Source organism: Camelus ferus, chromosome 19 (assembly GCF_009834535.1).
Source record: "Camelus ferus isolate YT-003-E chromosome 19, BCGSAC_Cfer_1.0, whole genome shotgun sequence".
Classification (NCBI taxonomy): Eukaryota; Metazoa; Chordata; class Mammalia; order Artiodactyla; family Camelidae; genus Camelus; species Camelus ferus.
In genome coordinates this window covers 12300384-12320807 of record NC_045714.1, presented here as the reverse complement: position 1 = coordinate 12320807, position 20424 = coordinate 12300384, and the positions used below count along the sequence as shown (strand labels likewise).

At 53.8% G+C, this 20424-nt stretch overlaps 1 protein-coding gene and 1 long non-coding RNA gene across 4 annotated transcripts in view; both read right to left on the bottom strand.

Annotated features, from left to right (window-relative positions):
- PHACTR3 (phosphatase and actin regulator 3) overlaps positions 1-20424 on the bottom strand; it is a 179358-nt gene that overhangs the window by 137901 nt on the left and 21033 nt on the right. The window contains exon 1 of one of the 3 annotated variants that reach the window (XM_032461469.1): positions 13671-13958. The exons of the other annotated variants lie outside the window; for them this stretch is intronic. The gene's annotated coding sequence lies outside the window, so the exon portion shown is untranslated. Of the gene's footprint in view, positions 1-13670; positions 13959-20424 lie in introns of those variants that run through there. 3 annotated transcript variants of the gene reach the window in all.
- Positions 1671-6457, bottom strand: LOC116657865. Its single transcript, XR_004313017.1, has 3 exons — positions 6447-6457; positions 2668-2669; positions 1671-1761 (listed from the first exon to the last, which is right to left on the bottom strand). It is a non-coding gene; the product is annotated as an uncharacterized LOC116657865 (long non-coding RNA).

Here is a 20424-nt window from a genome sequence, read left to right as displayed (position 1 = left end):
AGGCTGCGAGGCATCCCTGCCAAGGTAGTTACATGCTGTTTACATGTGTGCGTACGCGTCTAGAGGTCCGCCTGTCCCTCTATCCCCTTACTGGGAGAGACAGACAGAGGGGAGAGAAAGGGGCTGGAGGTGGCGGGGGAGAGAGAGACATGTAACAAGAATGCCAGACCCTCAGCCGTGTGTCCCTACCCTCTGGTCCATTTCGGGTCCATCTGTATAACTTAGAAGCTGAGTGGTCTCCAAAGACACATTTCTGAGTTTTTGCACAACAGGTGTATTGGTCAGTCTTCTCCTTACAGTTTGTTCCATTTGCAGCGTCCCTAATCTAAAGCTGCACTGCATTTCTCCAAGATGCAAGGTAAAAGTTTACAACTGTGAAACGGCCATCCGTGCGCTCTCTCTAGGAACCAAACTTACACCCTCTCCTGCGGCCTTCTGGCCCACTGGTTTGATGCACTCGTCGGTTTGGCCATTCGTGCTTTCTGTTTCCTTCTGTCACCTAACTTGTCATTTCTGTTCTCATCTCTGCCCTTTGCAATGCTAGGGCAAGAAATGTGCTGTCGGGTGTACACCACATTTTTTAAAAAATATGAATCAAAAGCAAACATTTTTAGAGTCAAGAGATTTCACATGAAAATCTAGACTCTCAAGTTCTCTTAAAAACCAAGGCGCTGTCAAACTTGCACCCATATTCCTCCACAATCACAACCAGCTGGGCAGCATAGCAGCGTCCTCTCTGGGCAGGACAGGGGCTCCCAGTGTCTTCCCACCCTGACGCTGGGGCCCGCTGCTCTGTCTCACCCTGGCCGATAGACGATGCCTGTCTGGCCCCAGGGCCATCTGCGTTTCCCCCCTTGCTCTGAGCCCTGCCCACATCCAACCAGGCTCTCTGGGGAAGTCTTCTGGGCAGAGTCCACATAATATGCTAAACCATTTCCATACTTGGTCCCACCTACCCTCCAAGGCTGGTGTTACAAGAGGTTAAGACCTTTCCCACAACTGCTCAGCAGGTGAGAGGCTGACCCAAGTAGGTCTGAACCCAGACCTACACTATCAACCATCTGCTCTGATCTGCCCCTGCACCACCCTCTCCATCCCCAGCGCATCCCCCATGGGCTCACATGGGACCAAGGACTCCTGCTTCCACAGAAGTTCCTCTCACAGAGCCAGGACTGGAACCAGGAAAAGTGTCTGCCAGCCCAGTGGGCAACACAGCTGGATGTCAACCCTTGTTTTTTGTTGTTGTTTATTTGTTTTGATTTTTTTTTGCATTTTCATGGAAAATATGGAAGAAGGAAGAGAAAATAATGTATAGAAATTTAATCCAGCACAGTGCATCACTTCCAAGAGTCTAAGGAAAAGGAAATAGAGTGAAATGGAAAGGCAACTTAATGCCTGCTAGACACCAATCTGGTACTGGCTTCACTCCATGCGTAAGTATCTCCCTCCATGCTCAGCAGAACCACAGGTTGGCATTATGAGGTGGACACCGAGGTCAGAGAGGTAAAGTGACTTGTCCAAAACTACACAGCAAGTGGCAGAGCTGGAACTCAAACCTAAGTCTTTCTAATCCTCTCTGTGGCTGCCTCCAAAGACCCTTCAAAGTCAGGTTTATGAATACTCTCAGTTCAATCAGCAATCCTAGAAGAGGCCAGCACAGGACGGTCGGGGGAGAATGAGGTCCAAGTTGTAAGATTCACGTTAGCTGGAGGCCAAGGATGTGCCTGTTCCCCTCTTGGGTTTTCACGTGTCTGGGAGAACCTTCTCCTGAAGGGAACTAGGGCACTGCTGTGAGGGCATCTTGGCCAAAAGGAAGGAACAGACAGACCTGCTGAGCTCTTCCTCCAGGTGCGTCTTTCTCTAGGAGCTAATGGCAACAAAACTGGGGGACCATGAGAGAAATCCCCCTACTCCAGAGAATGTCTGTGTTTCTTCTTTAAGCATCTGTCCTTCCAGCTCCCCATCCTCCCACCCCATCCTTCCATCCACCTGTCCGTCCACACCCCATCCTTCCACCCACACATACACCCACCCATCTATCCATCCATCACCCACTCAGCCATCCATCTATCCATCCACTAATCATTCATCCACCCGCTTATCCATCATCTATCCACCCACCCATCTATCCACCCGTCATCCATCCATCCACCATCCATCTATTCATCTCTCCATCCATCATCTCTCCATCCATCATCTCTCCATCCATCATCTCTCCATCCATTCATCCATCATGCATGACAATTTCCATGGAGAATCTGATCCATGGAATTTTGACCAGCAGTAAACTTGGACCATTGGGAGCTAAGATGTCACGGGCTGGCCAAACCCATAACCCCAGGAGTAGGTGGAAGGCACAGTTGGGTTGGAAATGAAGGCCTCTCAGGAACGCACCCAGACATCAGGACATCCTTTCTGGCTGTGACGTCTCTAGCCTGCAACAGAAGGGCCAGAGCCGTCGCTGGACACAGCTGTTTAGGTGCTGGAGAATATTGGGAACCCAGAGGCTCCAGTTCCAGTGGTAAGTCCTCCCGCTGACACAGAACAGATTAACCACAATTCGACCCCATGGACGAAACATAACCACCAGTCCGTGGAGGTGTCACAAGCCAGGAAGGATGTGATGGCCCATGGAAAGCCTAAGGGAGCAGGCTGCTTTAGAAGCACGGCTGTGCTCTTGCCTAGATCAGTCTAAACGTCACCAGCCACCTTGGATCAGAGGCCTGCATTTGTGAGGAGATAGTCTGGGGCCCCCAGGGGCTTTCATCAGTGTCCCGGGAAGGGCCAGGTTCTGTTACAGAATCTGGAAACAGACACTCTAACATGTTAACGAAAGAAACAACAGCTAACACCCTGGTGGCTACCATGTTTTAGACTCTTTGTATTTATCACCTTCTCTCTAGGTTTTCCATCGTTGTCTTAAGAATCACAGCTGATAATACAGATAACAGCCATCACTTATCACAGACGGGGTGCCAGCACCCTTCCATACTTCCCTGTGTATCCATAAAACGACCCCGCAGGGTAAATACCCTGCTATCTGCTTGGAAGCTGGGGAAACCAGGGCTCTGAGAGGCCACACAACTTTGTCCACAGCCACGGAGCCTGGGGGGGTTTATTCTGGCGGGTCTCCTGCCCCGACTCCCACATCCTTCTCCCACTGTGTGTGTGTCAACCACTCACCTGGACTTGAGACTGTTCTCAGTTTCCTCATCCGTAAAATGGGGATGAGACCCCCTGAATCCTCAGGTGGAATGGATGAGCTAAAACCTGCCAGACATGGTGTCAGCCTCATTAAAGGTACGCAGCTGATAACACCTGCTCTCTGCTGCCCACCCCACGCCTCTCCAAACAGCCCAGAGAGCCAGGAAACCGAGTATCACCGCTGGCCCATTCCAGAAATTAAAAAGGGCAAGAAAAGTGGTATGTCCAAGCAGTGATTTTTGGGGTACACATCTTATACAAAATCGAAGTGATACAAATACAAACCAGCAATTTTTCACCAGCAGATGGACAGCAGTGAGCAGTGACCACCACCCACCACCCACAACTATCACGTGAGGGAGCACAGCCTCCCACGCCTTTGGCAGGAACATAAATTGATAAAAAGTCTCTTAAGAAAATGTGTGGCAACTCTGTATAAACAGGGAAAACACAAAGACACTTTACAGCAAGGGTGCGGGTCACTGCACTGCATGTAAAGTCCTTAAATGAAAAGAGCTCAAAGAGCCATCCGGAGAGGCGGCCACACCACTGATTACACAGCCTTGACCATGACCCCGTGGAGGTCCCTGTGTGTGCTGGCCATGAGTGGTGGGCCCCATGTGGACATTCTCAAGCCCCCGCTTCTGCGATACACAAACGTATCAAAGGGACACCAACACACAGACCAACGTGTGGACGGGGCTGTGTCTCTAAATCATAGGATGAAATACCTTAATTTCTCCCTTTATGTTTTACTATGTTTAGCAAATATTTCACCAATCCCCCTCAAAAAGAGATGTATTTTTGTAACTAAAAATGTTTTAATAAGCAAAAGCGTAAGAGAAAACAAAGCAGGCAGCCTTCCGCCACCCCCTCCCCCAACAACCTCGTCACTTCAGCCAAAGCCGGCACCTCCACCTCTGCGCTCTCCGAAAAGGGCTCTGGCACGAGGACCACCCGGGGTGCCACCTGCCCAACACTCCCGGACAGGACAAGGAGCATGTCACTGCCCTGCCCCCCGTGCTGGCCGCTAGCCACAGAGCTATTTAAATCTAAATTAATTTAAGCTAAAGAAAATGTAAAATTCAGTGCCGTGGGCACTGGCCTGGCCTCGGGCATTTGGTGGCCACTTGTGGCCGGTGGCCGCCACACCCAGCAGCACAGCATAGATGCAGAGCACGCCCACCCCCACAGGACCTGCAGGGAAACCTCTCAAGGTCCCCAGAGACGGTGAAAGCAAGGAAGGATGCCTCTAGTGCAGGGGCAGCCGACGCTCTCTGCAAAGGGCCGGAGAGTCAGTGTTTCAGACTTTGTGAGCCAGACGTCTCTGGGCAACTACTCAACCAGTTAGCCACAGACGGCATGTGCACGGATGAATGAGCGTGTTGGTCTTTAAATAAAACTTTATTTACAAAAACAGGAGGTGGGCTCACAGGTTGCGGTTTGCTGAGCCTCGCTCTAGCGAACACCAGTATCACCATCACTAACGGCCGACACTCACCTGCTGCCCCGAGCTGGGCACCACCGTTAAGTGTGGTGCCTGCCTTTTTAAGTTCAGTCTTCACTACTACCCACCAGGTTAAGGCTCAGTATCCCCACTGTATGAAGGAGGAAACTGAGTCAGAGAGGCGAAGCTTCCAGCCCTGGAGGAGCTAGGATCCACCCCAGGTCGCCCGGACCCTAAAGGCTGCAGTTGTAACCACCACACATAGTCCCTCAGGAGGATAAAATGAAACCTCACCATCAAATCTTTGGTCTCCAGAGCATTAAAATATCACCTTGTGTTGCAAACCCCTCCACAGGTTTCCTAGGGGCTGAATCCACTGAAATTCACATATTTCACAGGCAATGAAATGAAGACCAAAAGCCTTCAGCTGCATGGCCATTGAAAAATAAGCACATCGGTGCTTCAACCCAGCAAAGCAGCAGCGTAAAAGCCGGGCGTTGCCCAACCACTTTCCACCGCTGAGTGGCTTGAGAGAAAGTGTTCTTTGGAAAATTCAAAATGATAATTAAGTGAGGAACCTATTACTTAATCTGTCACAAAGTCCTGGTTTTGTAAGAACCTCCTCTCCACGTTCTACATAATCGCTCGTGTGACACACTAACCTTGAACTCTGACGCCGCTCAAGGAAGCAGGGCCCAAGCCACAGCAGGGAAGAAGTAGTGAGCATGGGTATCTCGTTATCAAAATTAAATATGATACTAGCAGCTCCTGAGAACACACTTTCCACGACGTACAGAGCCCTCCGTGACACGCAAGCCCAGGCAACACAAAACCGCCCGGCAAAGCTCCACCTGCGTGAAAAAAGCCTGAACCCCAGCCTGAACCACTCCATCCCCGCAGCAGAGGCCACAGACAGATGTCTCCCCTCATGCACCCAGCAACTCCCCCAGTCCTCCACGGACACCCCGCTCTGAAAGCCCTCAGGAACAGCCAGCCAGGTAGGCACCCCAAAGACTGATGGTCCCTTATCGGAGCACGTAGCCTTCTTGATCCTCTGGACTTAAAATTCTACCTCTTCTAAGAAATAATGGTGATCAGAGTTGGATGTTTTGAGTTTTTTGTTGTGGTCATCCTTTTGTTATAAAACTTCCCTATTTGGCTAAAATTGAAAAGTCGGCAACCTTCCCTGCCCCTTGCCGTCTCAGCTGAGCAAACTTCACCGAGACCAAGACAATGTCCCACCCGCTTCCGCCCTCCACAGCTCTCCCAGGCCTCCGGCCTCTGCCAAGCAACCTGCTCCTGTCGCTGTAGGCGGGACGGCCCCAAGCATCCACGGGGTCAGAAGACAAGAGGCGGGCACCAGAGCAGCAGCAACGCCCGGGAGCTTGTTGGAAATGCAGGGTCTCAGGCCCCACCCCAGACCTCATGAGTCAGAATACTTTCACAAGATCCCCCAAAGATTCCTGTGCACCGAGACGTCTGAGAAACACTGGACCAGACCTCATCCAAGGACTGCTTCTCACGAATGATGCCACTAGGGGGTCCCCGAGCCTGAGCATTGCCACCCCGGACTTTTAGCTCCATAAATCCCCTGGAACCGCTTCCTCTGCCAGCACGGAAGGTCTGCAGTACCCTTCCAACTCTTCTAAACCCATTAAATGATGACAGTCCACAGTCACCAAGCCTGCACCACATGCCAGCTTCTGTGCCCGTGGTCACCTCACCTCCAGAATCCCCACCGGGCCTCTTGTCTTTCATGAACCTTCTGCCATGCCTCCCCCATCCCCATCTGCACATGAGCACACGTAACCTTCCTCTCTGAATTTACCAGAGCATTAAGGCGCTTCCTCGATGGGTCTGACAACGCGCCGTCCCTGTGACAGCGTCTCGTGAGCTGTTCGTCCCTCTCCTAGACCCCGCACCCCCTGCCCCTCCCAGGGCATTTCTGCCAAGCAGGCACTATGTAACTCTGCACAACGCAGTGTCTTCCAAATTCCACTCACTTGGCCACCACTCCCGAGGATTTTGCTATCATAGAACCACCTTCCCTGTAATTAACTGATTTTTCTAAATGTTTTCCCAAATAAATGTAAAAGGAAAAATTTGGCATCCTCTTGAATGGAAACACAATATTTTCTTCATTAAAAAATTAAACAAACGTACACCTAACTTAAACAGTCCTTGTATAATAGTTCATTTACCTCCTAAAATCACCTCAGAGACGGCCAGGAGGTCAGCATTCTAACGGGTTGGCTGGGAAGTGGGTGGGTGGCCGTCGAAATGTCCTGCTGGTGGGCTGGGATTTACACCGCTGCCCAGTGTTCTTAAATTCTGCCTGCGTGTTTCTTCCTCCTTCAGCCGCAGGAAAGCCTTGGTCTAAAGTCACCCCCGTGGGTACCATTTATCACCTGCCGTCATCAGGAACTGGGGTGCTTCCCCCGCCCAGCGCCTTGCCATCAGTCACGGGCGTGAGAACTCAAGTCCACCATGGCTCATTCAGTGTCACCCACTGGGATTGTTTTGAAGATAATTATGGAATTGGGAGGTTTTTGGTTTTCTTTTTTTCTTTTTATGTTTTGAAGAACTCACCCAGAATCATAGGAACTAATCTCCAATTCCCGAGAGGCAACTGTATTTATTCTGCTCCATTTTCTGACATGAAACAGAAGCTGCCCTTGGACCGCGTCCCCGTGCGGCGTCCAGCGGCAGCTGAAAGCCTCAGGATCCCTTCGGGGCGGGCACGCCGCTCATGTGCCCACGGGGCCTCTCCTGGCAAGACCACAGAGGCGGGACAAGCGCTCAGGAAGTAAACACGGGGAACCCACTGCGTCTGTCGGGGTGAGTGACGACTCACGGTAACATGAACTGGGGAAGCGCATGACGAGAGAGGGTGACAGTGGATTGCTCAGGGATTAATACTAAGGCAGGGTAACGTGACCTGGAAACGCAGCCCAGATCCCAAGCACTTTGCTCTTTTCTTACAAGATGCTGCAAACTTGCTCCTAAGCAGTGGGAAGTGACCTGTGAGCTGTGCCGCCGACGACACCGCCACCTGGTACTTCGTGGGCTCAGCTAAGCCGGGCGTGGTCCCAAGTGCTTTGCGACTGAGTGACTCCTATGGCTTGGTGTGACTGCTACTCTCACTTCACAGGTGAGGAAACTGAGGCACAGAGAGGCTGATGAACTTGTATAAGGTCAACCAGCTGGTAAGCGGCAAAAGCTGGGCTCTTGCTGCCCGGGCGCCAACATCCCTACACGGCGCTGGCGTCATCTCAGGGGCCAAAAAGGCTTTTATCTAAAAGTAGAGTCTCACCCGATCGTGGTGGGTCTATAAATGCAATAAAATATCAGACAACTTACACTAAAAATAAAGAACGCGTACAGCCTGGTGACACTCGTCCCGGCCCCTGGCTCAGTTACAGGACCACACCCGGGGCAGTTGCCCCTGGTCCGCCAGGGTCCCGGGGGGCCGCCACCTGGGGGGCTTCTCAGGACTACTGCAACGTCTATGTGAGTTTAAAATTATTTCAAATTTAAAAAAAGCTTAGAAAACGGACAAAAATGTGAACAGCAAAGTCCACCTCAGCCGGCGGTTTCCCCTCCCCTTCGTCCTATAAACACGCCCGCCAGCCTCCCTCCAAGCCGGCCGCCATTGACCCCTCCGAACAGGAGTCGTGGGGAACCTTCCAGAACACGCACTCGCCCCCAGGCAGGTCTGCAGGCCGCGGGGGGCCACCCGCTGGCACTTTCCGTTCTCTGTGTTTGGGCTCATTGTGTCCGACAGAGCCAGAGCCGGGGGAGGACAGAGAGGGCTTTCTCGCTGCAGGGACAGACGCCTGCTCCAGCCGCGGCCCCACAACCAAGGGCCCCCACGCGCGGCTCAGAAGCCCGCCGGCTGCGGGCACGGGCGTGGGGCTGGCTTTCTGTGAAATGCCTGATTCTACTTTCCAGCCGTCCTTGTCCTCTGCTCTTGCAGTGTCCCCGGCCCGTCTCAATGGCGAGCCTTGTCCCCAGGGAGCACAAAGACGCCCTTGCCCGGGAGCCAAGAGCAGGGAAGCTGCAGCTGAGACGGGGGCGCCTCCGCCGCCGTGACTGGCCCCATTCTCCCCCCACGTCGGGGGCTGCCCCCGCCAGGGAACACGCACCCCTCCCAACTCCTAAGTGCCTCTCTCCTGGCAAGTGGAGAGTGTAAATAAATCTCAGGGCGGAGGAGAGGGGAGGGCAGCACCGTCCCTAGAGGACAGTGTTCTGAAGCGGTCACAAGTTGTGGTCACAGACCACAAGTGGTCTGAGCAGAATCCTTAAGATGTAGGGACATCCCTGTCACTTGGGGCATTCAAGCAGGGGCAAGACTCTAACTGGGCAGGAATGCCAAAGAAGGGATGGAGAGAGGCACGTGATGGATGGACACATGGGTGCCTGACAGATTGACAGATGACAAACAGAAGATAGACAGACAGACAAACAGACAGACAGATGATGCATATAGACAAATGGCTGATAGATTAGACAGACAGGTGATAGATGGGGGAGGGGAAGGGGGAGGGAGGAAGAACAGTACTTCCTAAACAGAAAGGCACAGCTGCGTCACAGGTGCCAGGTGGAGTCCCCGTCGACTCCACGCGGTCTTCTCCGGGCCTCCACATCCACCTCTCCCCAACTCCTGGTACCACTTCCACTCGGTGTCCAACAGGACCAGAGCTTGTCCAAAAGCAAGGGAGCAGCCATCTGCTCAGACTCCCTACCGGCTCAGCTCTGCATCTGCCCATCACGGGACATCTTCCTTTTGGGTGCTCAGACCAAAACCTTCAGGGTCATCCTTGACCTCTGTCTCTCTTTCACCCCACATGTCTGATCACTCAGCAAATCCCAGCCAGACTGTGGCCACTCTCCCCACTTCCCACTCTACCACTGTCTTGGTCTGATTTCCTCCGTAAGCAGAGCTGGAGGCGGACTTGGTGCAGTTTATCTGGAAGATGGTCCCAGAAAGAGGCTCGAGGGAGCAGGAGGGAGAGAGGAAAAACCAGCTCAGGTACCTCATCAAGGTCCCGGCTGCAGGCAACTGGGGCTGGATTCTGTAAGAGCCCCAAGAACTGCCCACGTGAAGGATGAGACGCTGGGACATTTACTCCCTCCCATCCTGTCAGTTGAGAATCATCCCCTGGGTATTAACCCCCCTGATGCTGCGGCCTCGCTTCTGCTGCAAGGGAGAAGGTTGTGGGTCATGCAGCTCATGCCCGAGGTGAGGCCCTGGCAAGGCGTGTGCCGGTGTGACGACCACCTGGGTGACGGGGGGGAGCAGGCAGGTAGGACTGCCAACTTCCATGGTGTCAATACTCCCACTGCGGCTGATTTCAAGTACCAACATGATCTCCCCAACCTCGCAACCTTCCTGAAAATGTAACCACTGGCTCTTGGGTGCCAACTCGAGACGGCTCCAGCACAGAGCTTGTCGCCTGTCACATGGGCTGAGTTGGAAGCACAACTGAGGACAGAGGCAGAGGTGGTCCATGAGCGTGTGGCGCAGGCACCAGAGACATCTGCTACGAGCAGCGTGCTCCCAGCTACCACATCTCTAACCAAACGACCTGCTCCTGCCTTGCCCAGCCTGGTCTCGTCTCTACCCTGCAGCACACCACCCCCTTTCCAAGTGTTAGCTCTGAAAACAAAGCCAAGTGTCCATCTGAGCCTCTGCACATGCCCACATCCTAACCCCCGGTGCCTCTGGCCTCACTGGCTTCAGCATCCCCACCCCCTCATCTGTCACGCACCAGTCTCCTGGTTCACCAATGTCCAGGAGCACAGCTACCTCAGGACCTTTGCACTTGCTGTTCGCTCAGCCCGGAAGGCTTTTCAAGGTATTTATGTGACCAATGCCCTCCTTTCTGCCCCTCTCTCTCTCTCTCTGCAGATGCCCTCTGACTACTCCCTACCAGTTCCCTCCTCCAGCCTGCGTGCAGGGCATTTAAAGCTCCTTGGCATCACATCAGATATCTCTTTCTTTCATACCTGCTTCCCCTCATCCCATGAACCTATTATTCATTTTTTAAAAATTTTATTATAAAAAATGTAAATTATTTTTTATTGAAGTGTAGTCGATTTGCAATGTTAGTTTCAGATATATGGCAAAGCGAGTCAGTTATACATATACATACATACACACTTTTTTTCAGATTCTTTTCCATGACAGCTCTTCACAGGAAACTGAATACAGTTGTTCGATCTTTAAAGGCAGGGACGTCACAATATTCAGTGCTACGTCCCTGCCCCCGAAACAGCGGCGGACGCAGAGCAGGTGCCCGAGGAGTGCTTGTTAACGCCTGGCAGTCACGAACTCCAGGGAGAAAGTTCAGACGTTACATTTTTAAGCTCCCCTCAGGGGGCTGCGAAGAACACTCCTGGCTCAGAACTCCTGGGCCGAACGCCCTTCAAAATCTGGTTCAGCCCTGGTGCCGCCACAAACCAGGCGCACGTGGACACAGATGTAACGGGCGCCCCCTCCAATTCAACGCAGATCCAGAGTTGGCCAGAAACAGGGAAACCTCATTTAAAAGTCAGCACCTGGCCAGCAGCTCAGAACAAAGGACCACAGTGTAACTCGGGGCAAGGAGGAGCCCGGGCTTCTCAAGCGTGCTGGTTGGGGTCTATGTCAGTTACCGATGAGATACAACAAAGCACCCGCAATTCAGCGGCCTAAAACAATAAGGATTTCATCGTCCACTTGCTGTGGGCCAGGGGCTTGGGCAGGGCTCACCTGCTGGACATGACGACAGCCCGGAGCATGGCCCGGGCTGGAAACACCCCGGACAGCTCCGCCCTCGGGAACTGTCGGCTGGGGCACCCCGCTCCCCCCGCACGAGGGCCCAAGCTGCACGGCAGGGGAGAGGGCTGAACAGGGGCTGCAGGGCTTCCAAGGGCCAGGCCCAGGAGTCACCCTGTGTCACCTCTGCTTCGTCCTACTGGTCAGAGCAAGTGCACAGATGTGAGGGGGCAGGAGACAGCCTCCCCTCCTGGTGGGCGAAGTGACAAGTCACGTGGTAATGAATGTGGCCACCTGTGGAAACAACCTGAATAGTGTTGTCCTGTTTTTACAGGTGGCATAAGGCACAGAGTGGGCAAGTGACTCACCTGAGGTCACACAGATTCAGGACTGGAAGCCACACAGTCTAACCCCAAGGCCCCCCTCTGAACCACCCCCCGCCCCCAAAGTTCAAGCTCTGACTCTGACATGAGCCACTGGTGTGACCGGCACAGGTCACTCAGCCTCGCTCCATGGGGACGAGGAACTCACTGGGCCTGCACTGCAGGCAGGTAGACAGAGGGCTGGCTGGCTGGCCTGGGTCTCCCAGTGTAATACTAGACAGGGGAGTCTGGGGACACTTATAGTCACTCCGGGAATCTCATGTGTGCACTGGTTACTCACATGTCAATGTGATTAACTTCTCTCCAGGCCAAGTACCCGCCTTTGCCACTCAGTTCCTACAAAGCATCTGCCTTCAGACCGAACTCTTCTCCTTCCCCCAAACCAGGTTCTCCACAAACCTTCCCCATCGAGTAACACAAGCCACACGCCTGGTGCCTCCCTCTCCCGCGCCTGCCCCCAGCCCCAGTGAGTGCCCTGGAAACCCCACCTCTGTCTACTCCTCCATGACTTCTTCCAGCCTCTGGTCCATCTCCTCTCTCTTGGGCAGCTGCAACACACAGACACACACATCCTACCCTTTTGCCCCCAAAGCAGCAGCAAAATGATCTTTCCCAGTCCCAAATCGACTGGTCACCGTCTCTCATACAACCTTCAATGGCTCCACATTGCTCACAGTTAGATAAAGACCAAAATCCTCAAAGAGATCTTAGGCACTCTGCACGGGCTGGCCCCTGGCCATCTCCCCACCCCCACCCCCAGCTGTCTGGACTGTGCTCAAACACAACATCCCCTCCCACCTCAGGGCCACCGCACATGCTGTTCCCTCTGCCTGGAAGGTCATTACCTTCACCCCTCCCCCACCACATCTGGTTCATCCCTACTTTTTCAAATTTCATATCTGTATCTCCAAGATACAGTTTTAAGAGAAAAAAGCAAGATGGTAATCAGGGTGAAGGAGTAGGCTTCCTTTGTGACAAAAACAACAGGAAGAATGCAGCGCACAGACACTGTCTGAAAGCACACACTAGAAGCTGGTCAGCAGCTGCCTCAGGGAGGAGTCTGGGGATACAGGCCGAGAGCCGGTTTGCATGAACGATCAAGACAGCGCTGCCTGGACGTGCACCGGGTGACAGGCACCTGACAGCCTGTGTCATTTAATCCTGCCTGTAACCACATGGTGCAGGGACTCAGTGCTCCCACTTGACAGATGAGGAAACTGAGGCACCGCCTGACAGGGGGACTTGCTGAGGTCAGCCAGGTGCAGTCGGCAAGGCCGGGGTTCTAGCCTGACTGCAGGGCCAGCTCCCAGGTGCCCAGACACAAAGGCTCCAGCTGCCTGCAGGAGGGGGCGGGGCATGGCGCCTGGCCACACAGCATGTGTCTTTTACAAGCAAGGCGGGTAGGTCACAGCAGGGCACATGTACACACATATGTGCACACATGCACGCATGACTCCTTCACCCGCCCCCACCCTTCTCCCCATGCCCCTCCTCCAGGACTGGCTAACTTCAGCTCTGTGAGCTCCCCAAGCTGCCTCCTGCCTCCTGGCCTTTGCACAGCCGTTCTCTCTGCCCAGAGCACCTTTCCCTCCCGAATGGCCTGGTTCACTCCGAGCACCTTTTGGGTCTCAACTCACCGCCCCTGGATACCTTCCCTCCACATCTCCAGCCTGTCAGCCCCTCACAGCCGCAGAACAGCCCTCACCCCCTCCCCAGAGACTGGCATCCGAGTCCACCCCCACTAGACAACTCCACGGGGTGGGCCCCTCTCTGCTCTCTGTGGTGGCCCCACACCTGGCATCGCACCTGGCCTAAGAGAAGGCAGGCGATTTGCTAGATGGCAAGCAGGCAGGGTAGGGGAAGGGAGGAGCCTCACCTGCCGTGAGCTACAGGCACCGTCCTCCAACTTTTGTGCAACTCTCCTTTGGTCCTCGCAGGCTCTCATGGCCCCTCTTCAACCAGAACTGGCTCCTGGGATGTCGCCCCTGTGCTTCAGGCCCCCACAGCCTCCTGGCCCCAGAGCTCACCAAGCAAGATACCACCACGAACCCCGCCCGGGTCAGAAAAAGGAAACAGAAAAGAGACAAGGGATTGGAATGGATATTTGCCTGTGAGCACACAGCTGCTCGCTGCTAACATCCTCCTGGAACAAACTGTTATTAGTTAACTTAAAAAAACTACCTAGAGAGCAATTATTAACGAGTTTGTAGGCTTATTTTAGCCACACGTGTTACTGACAAGTTGCCCTCTGAACAGCCCTCTCTGCCTGGTCACTTGCTCCAGGAATCTCCAGCAGGGCGAGACCACTTGACCTGATCATCACGCTTTGCTGTCACGGCTTCCTCGGGGGATTTCTCCCCCTCAGTTTCACTGCTCCTTACGGGAACACGGGGAAAGGACTACGAAGTGGCTGCTGGGTGTCACTGCCGTGCACTGAAGAGAAAACCAATTTTACTGTGCACCTACTATGAGCAAAAGTTTATTCTGGAGCTGAGGACAGAATGGTGGATGACATGTATCTTTAAAGTAAAAAGGTACAAGTATGTTTCCTAGAAAGCAGAAAGAGTTGGGAAAATATTCAAGGAAATTAATCTCCCATTAAAATGTCAGTGTGGTTTGTAATAAGGATTTTAAGGAAAAGATGAGTTCCATTAGATTCCAGGGGAGACACGCGGAATCTGGCCCCGGTGCTCCCCACCCCGCGCACCTGCCCGGGAGAGTGCAGGCACGGAGCACTGCTTGGTTTGTTCCATGTTGGATGTGATGAATGTGCCCCCGCTACTCACCTTTCCCGCTAAAAAAATGAGATAAAACAATAAATTATTCTTACATTTTCCGTTATTTCATATTAAGGCAAAAGCAGCTCCTTGCAAGGATTAGGGGAAAAGGAAAAACAGAAGTTGAAGCCGTCAGTTCCACCAGCCTCACACCCTCCTTCTGGAGCCCAAGGCCAACCTCAAGGAGCCCGGGGACTCTGGTCAGCTCAGCACAGCCACAGCCTCATGCTCCAGCTGGGCTGTGACTCAGCCTTTGACCTTGACCTTTGACTTGGGCCAGTTACAAAACCTCCGCATTCTCGCTCCCCCAGTCCAGCTCCCGGACTAGGAAGACGGGCACAGTGCCCCGAGAGGAGCCCCAAGAACCAGCTCGAGGGCCACACGGCAGGAAGAGTGGAGAGTCCCGCAGGGCTGTCGGATTGCCCCCCTCTGCGGCCCCGGGCCAGGAGCGACCCTTCTTTCAACATCGCAAGGCCCCCGTGGGAGAGCACGTGGGAGCCTAAAAGCTGCCCTGGACCAGGGCTTCCCTGACATCTGTCATCAGCCGAAATGTGCAGGGGCCTCCAAGAGGCCTGTGGTGGAAGCGTCTCCATTATGATGGCGGGGCCGACTCCAGCCCCTGGTGACTGGGGTCTTCCCGCGTTCCAGGCCCTGAGCTGAATGCTTATTGAAGCCACCCCATCAAATCGGCACCGCCACCTCCTGTGCAGGTACATTTTACAGGTGGGGAAACCGAGGCTCAGAGACGTTAGGTGGATCTGCAAAGTCACACGGACACCGGTGACACCAAAGAGTCCACAGATCTGCTGGCTCCCCTCAACACCCTGTCTGTTGGCCTCCCAAAGTCAAGGCCCTGCCATGAACACCGGCAACGTGAATGTGGCCAAGCCCCTCGCCCCAAGGAGCTTGGTCTAGGAGGGGAAAAAAGCCTGCATCACGGCCCCAGTTCTCCACCCCTCCTGTGTCTGTGTGGCACCTGCCTGCTCCTCCCACCAAGGGGTGAACTCTACTCCTTCCCCTCGACCCTCAACTGGTCAAGTGCCCAGTCTAACAGAATCAGGCAGAACTGAGGGCCCCAGACCCTAAGAGGCTCGCGCAGGTCCACCACTGCCACAAGACGACACCGCTGGGTCCGAGGAGGAGGAGGACGTGGAGAAGAGCCTCCCGGCTGAGCCCATCCTGGATCGCAGACCTGCCAACCTGCAGGAGGTGCAGGAGAGAGCCCTCGGGGCTACCGCAGAGGACTGGAGGCTGCAGAGGATGAAGCGGACGCCACACAGAGGGTGCAATGTGGGAGGTCTGGTGCTTAATCACCTATCATTTTACTGGTCCAAATGCTATGCTTCTAGCCAGAGGGTGAGCTCCCAGGACAGGCAATGCCCCTCCATCTTCCTCCGCACCTCGCTCCCTACACACAGCAGTGCTTAATGCATCAGCAGGTAAATAAGAATGGAAGAGTCACAAGGCCAAGATGATAAGACAACAGCATTTCCCCGTTTCCCTGAAACCCGCACCACCTTGGTGATGTCTGCCACACATGCGTCCCGTGATGTCGCACCACTCCTGCTTTGTTACTATTTTAAGCCCATCTTCTTTTGTCTGCAAATCAATTTGATTTAAAGGAAGACCAATAACTACCACCAGTCTCTGGGCAGAACCTGTATGCTGGTCACCTGGATACAACAGGAAAAGAGAGATGGTGGGATGGGGCCAAGTGGACCCCTGAGGATGGCGGTCAGGCTGAGACAGCCCTGGTGCTGGCAAGCTCTGGGGAGCTCTGCGCAAAAGACCCCACTGACAAATGGGCCAAGGTCAGCGATGACTTGACTCATGTGACTGCAGAAACAACGTCACCCCACAGTTAATGTGGCCCGAGACAAGGTTCTCCTGCCAAAGGGAAGCGCAGAGATCATTTTTGGCTCACCTTCCTGACTTGACTCCAATCCCCTGAGTTCGCGATTACAACGAGGCAGAAATTTTGCCTGCACACGGATACAAACTTTCAAGAAGCAACGGGACCAAAAAAATCAAGGAATAGCAACAAGCTCATTAATAATAGTAAGACCAACAGCAACTTCAGCAAAGAACTACACTCAACACAACTGCAGAACCACGTGTGGGGCGCTCCCTGAACCTGCAGCCCCAGCTCCCACCGCCACTGGGGTCCTGGCAGGTTCATCTTCCAGCTGCTGACTAATCGCTATCTCCTCCTGCCGTGGTCACGAGGTAAAAGTGCGCAGCCACGTTACCCATCCAGATGACGCGCTTCAACAACCAGGGACACCCACCCCAGCCCATTAAAGACGGGACCTCCAACAGCGCTGCCCCCTGATTCTCGACCATCACCTTGCCTGACTTTGAATAAATAGATCTTGTCCTAGTGGCCATTCCAGTTAAAGGAACTGAAGGGTATGTCTGTGTCTGTGTGTCTGCGCCACCACAGATACGTATACATCTGTGGGATAGACTGCTCGAGCCAGGAATGGAGGAGTGGGGTGATCACATGTGTCTGTTTCATCTAAAGTACAGGCAGCCTTCCTGCAAGATGATGAGGCCAGTCAAGGGTGGGCGGGGCAGAGAGTGAGGGGGGTGGAGTGGGAGGGGCTGGTAGGATGGGAGGCTCAGAGTGGGTGGGTGGGGCTTATAGGGTGGGTGGGGCATACAGGGTGGGACATACAGTGTGGGCCAGGCATCAAACTAACTCACATCTCATCAGTGAAGGAAACAAAATCCAAAGAAGCTGACCAGCTTGGCTCTGACAGAGCCAGCTAGAGGAGGGGCTGTAAATTAACCCACAGCTGTCCTTCCTGTGCCTCCCCACCTCTCATCACAGGGTCCCCTGCCTCCCCGACTTTATTCACAGAAGACAGAATTATCTCAAGATGATTAGAGGATGTCAAGGACATACTTGCCTCCCAGCTGTGAAACCAATGACTGGTGTCTCCAAACTGACTCTTTTCTAGACAATAGCTCAGTAATCCTCACCCACATGGAGTTAGCAACAATCCCTGCCCCTATGTTACATCCAGGAAATGGAGGTTCAGAGAGGTGAAGTGACTTGCCCATGGTCACACAGCATGTACGCGGCAGAGCCAGGCCTTGGACCCATCCCTCCAACTCCAGGCAAAGAATCTCTCTGGACGTCATTGTTCTCTTTGTCAAAGAGACCCATCCAGCCAGGACCAACTGTGGCACATTCTCGGTTCTCTGCAGGAGCTCACTGAATTGAAATGAAGTTGTCGTGCGTGGGTAAGGAATAATCTCTGCTTGAGTGTGCCCTTTAAGGGCGTGAGGTGATCAGCTGAGGGCATCCAGCAGAGGAGCTCTCAGACCTTGTCGGTTGCCCTCTGACAGAGCCGTTCAATCAACAGACATCCACTGGGAAACAGCCAAGTGCAGCCCAGCCAAGAGGACAAGGGACGAGGCTCTGCCCTCAAGGTCATCCACTACAGGGCAGTGCTGTCTGCAAGGATGGAATGTTCTAGATCCACACTCTTCAACATGGCAGCTGCCAGCCACGTGTGGCAACTGTGCCCTTGAAATGTGGCCAGCGCAACTGAGAGGAAACTTTAATGTTAGTTGATTTTAGGCTAAAATTGTCCTAAGTAGCGAGTGACTCCCGTAGACAGTGCCGTCTGGAGGGAGAGAAAGAGAATAAGCTAGTTTGTCCAATAATTGAGGTCATTTCAAAGAGCGACCAGTAAGGAGAAGGGAAAAAGTGGCTCAGGTGATCAAAGAGGGACGGGCTGGAGGAGGGAGGTCCACCCCAGGCTCTGACTGACTGGCCTTCTGCCGAACAGCCACACCTGGCACCCAGAACAGTCCCGGGAACGAAGCTGTGCCTCGCCCCCTGGCTGTTGCCGCCTGTGTCGCAGCGGGGTGAGAAGGGCAGGAGAAACAGAAGTTTCAAAAGCCTCCAATCATTTCTACCAGGAATGTGCGGTACTTTCATCACCAGCAAAAATTCTAAGTTTTTAAACTCTGTATTCTTTTCAGCATCCAGCTTTTATTTTTAATAACCCCAAAGAAGCTGACAAAGTAATTACTACCTAGTTCTATGGCTAATTAAGCCATGGAGACATTCTAGAAGGGGCCAGAGGAAGATTCCCAAAGCTCAGGACTCTGGAGCAAGAGATCGTTCAAGGAAAACCGGGAAGAAGCACAACACAGAAAACATGGGCTCACGACCCCCTCATGGGCAGGGGTGCCATTTAAGGGTTCAGGCCAAGGGACACCCCAGCCTGGAGGGTGTCTTTCTGCAGCTCAGGGGGGGAGCAGATTCTCTGAAAGCACTCTCCCTCTCCAGGTGATGAGCAGAAATGGCTTTGTCCCTGCAGAAAGGTGTGGCCACACCCTCCTCCACACTGACCTCCTGGCCACTCTCAGCCGTCACTGAGCTATGTAATCACGAAGGTCCCGTCCAACCGCCTGGCCACCCCCAAGCCTGGTCTGCTAAGACACCACCTGGTGCCTGGTTCCACAGAGGCTTACTGAGGCCTCCTGCAGGCGAGGTCTGTGCTGGGTCCCCAGCCTAGTGGGGATGGTCCACAGAGAACAAGACTAGGATCCCAGGTGGGGATGAGCCCCGTGAGTAAATCAGGATGGAGAAACAAGATCCAGGTGGTCGGGGCAGGGCAGCTACTTAACCTAATCAGGTGAACAAGGAGGGCCCTCTGAGGAGGTAACAGCCAACTAAGACCTGGGCAAGCAGGGGTCAGCAGGACACAGAGGGGCTGAGCCCTAGACTGAACGGTTCCCCAGATGTGGTCCCCTGACCCACGCCATCAGCATCACCTGGTCACTTGTTAGAACTGCACATCTCCACGCCCACACATTACCACGCCCACACGTCACCCCGCCCACCGCAGGCTGAATCAGAAACACTGCGGGTGGGGGCAACGAGCCTTTGGGTGATTATGATGCACACTTGGGTTTGAGAACCAATGATCTACATGAGCAGTTCTGCAGGGAGATTTTGCCCCCAGGAGACACTTGGCAACATCTGAAGTCGTTTTCCACGGTCACGGTCAGGGGCTGGGGGGGCTGCTGTCGTCTAGTGGACAGATGCCAGGGATGCTGCTAAAGATCCTCCAGCGCACAGACTGGCCCCACAGCAGAGAAGGACTCCATCACATATGCCCACAGTGCGAGGCTGAGAAACCACTCTAAAGGGTCCCCCACCTGGTTGCACAGCAGAATCTCTAAAAAGGCAAATTACGAGTCCCCACGGACACGCTCTACACAGCTGTCCCAGGTCACTCTGGGCCCAGTCTCTGGTCCTGGCATCTGGGAACCAGGCTGAGAGCGGAGGAGGAAGGCAGCGAAGGACGGCCCCTCGGGAACCCCCATGTGATGGACGAGGAAGAGGAGATGGAGCAAACAATGAGCAGGGAGCTGGGGAGGGCAGTGCAGCAAACACCCAGGGAGGGGAGAGTGTCAGGAAGAGGGGATCGGCAGGGAAGAGCTGTGAAGGGACAAGGTGAGAAGGGGGCGTGGGACTGGACCAGAAGGAGGTCCATACGGGACCAATGCCAGGGCAGAGCCCATCCCACATCCTGAGAGCTAACGGGACAAAAGGAAGCAAAACTCCTCCTGGTGAGTATGAGCTCCTCGGAAGGAGGCAAGGTGATGGGGATGCTGAGTTACTTTTTTAAAATGTTAAGTTCAGGGGAAAATCCTAACCATACTTGTGGGCATAGAGTAAGGATTTGCAGAGAGGAACCCCGCCAAGCTGCCGACAGAATCATGAATGGAGCAAGGATGTGGTGAGACCATTAGGGTCGCCCCTCTGGGAAAATCCTTCATTCCTGCCACGCAGTCCGTGGCTGCAGATGCAGCTGCTGAGAGATTTAA